Below are 1,689 nucleotides of genomic sequence, written 5' to 3'. Positions count from 1 at the left end.
ATTTTGTATTTGATTGGATGGGTCATTGTGTCATGATCTTGGGTACTCTCTGTGGTCCCTGACTCCTTCCTGTCTGGTGAGGTTTCCATGCCCTGGTTCCTAGCTGCCTTAAAACAAACAGCTTTGAATTCCTGTGCCTTTTTACCCTGATGATCCTGCCTTGGACCAAGCAGTCCATGGGCTAAACCCTCTGAAGCAGAGTTAAATTAAACATCTCTTCTTTTAAACTGTGGGTCTCATATTTTACACCCGTAATGGGAAAGTTGGCTAACACAGTTAGGGAGCAGGCCTTTAGCGCTTGGACCTTCGGGACATATTTAAGTTCCATCTGTTGCACTTCATATTTACACACATCCAGTATGTCTGTTTTTCACCCATGAAACTGTTGTCAAACTAATAATTAGTGACAGTGTTAAAAATTTCTTTTAGTAAGTAAATAAAAGCTGTATTCATATTTGGGTAATTCATATTGCATTAAAATTAGCTAATTGTGATATAAGAATTTTCAACTAAAATTCATTTGAAGGAAGGAAAATGTTAAAATACAATTAAAAATCAAATTAATTCTACAAGTTTTATAATATGCAAGGGTAAACAAAGTGTCTCATTGATCTGACCATCTTTTCAGGAATCAGCATTTGAAGTTTTAATAAAATATTACAGAAATTTCAGGCATAAAATTTATGGGAATGTTATACAGGGGAGCAAGTTTATTTTTCAGAAGAAAATTTTCAAAAATATTGTTTGATACTACAATATTTAATGTCTTTCCTAATGTGTTAATATAGAATTTGTGACTGAATAGAATAAGTTTTCTACTCAATCTTTTATTTTTCCAGAATGCTATACAACTATTACCAATTACTTAATTGAGATAATACACTTGAAACAATATTATCAGCAGGAGACACACTGGTGCAGAAATACAAGCATATATTCACACAGGATCATGTTAATTGTACCAGTCTCAGAAAGAATTTCAACAATTAATATAGTGAAATGCAGTAGAGGAAGGAATGTGCTAGATAACCACATGCTAACATAGGAAATACCCTCAAGACAGGGTGACATCAAAATTAGGAGGTGGTATTTCATGACTACTGGTAATGTAGTATTTCAAATCAAATGTATAAATAATGAAGATGACCTACATCATTGATTGGGCTTAGTTCTGCATAGGGAACTAGATTTTGTGGTAATGGTAAACTAATACTAAAGTGTGAAACCTCATAATTGTCTTGACAAATGATTATGCAGATGTGTTACTTGTATAATTGTTAAAGTTTCTCAGAATGCCAGAAATAAATATCACAATGTCTAGGAGGACAAACAATCCATACTATCTTTTAAAAGCTTTCTAAAATTCTCAAGTTTGTGCAGTGGCATAAATTGAAAAGCACTGAATTCTACATAGTCTATGTGAGTGTTTACATATGAAGGTTCAATAATGATTATGTAGTAAAGAACAGATTAAATTTCATTCCAGAAATCAAGAGTACCAGATTCAACCATCCCCATCTCTGCTGAATAAAGCTTTATCATTCTCCATGATATTTAAAGAAAGGGGATTACCTGCAATGCTTATCAGGTGTGTGCATCCCACATGTGCATAAAATCCTTGGAGAACGGCTTCAGCAATTTGTGAGGCATCAGGAAGTTCAGCATCCAAAGCGCTCTCAAACCTGGAAA

This window comes from Chinchilla lanigera, unplaced genomic scaffold (assembly GCF_000276665.1).
Source record: "Chinchilla lanigera isolate Chin_1 unplaced genomic scaffold, ChiLan1.0 scaffold00016, whole genome shotgun sequence".
In the NCBI taxonomy this organism is placed as follows: domain Eukaryota; kingdom Metazoa; phylum Chordata; class Mammalia; order Rodentia; family Chinchillidae; genus Chinchilla; species Chinchilla lanigera.
The sequence above is the reverse complement of the archived record's forward strand: the minus strand, read 5'-3'. Positions refer to the sequence as shown.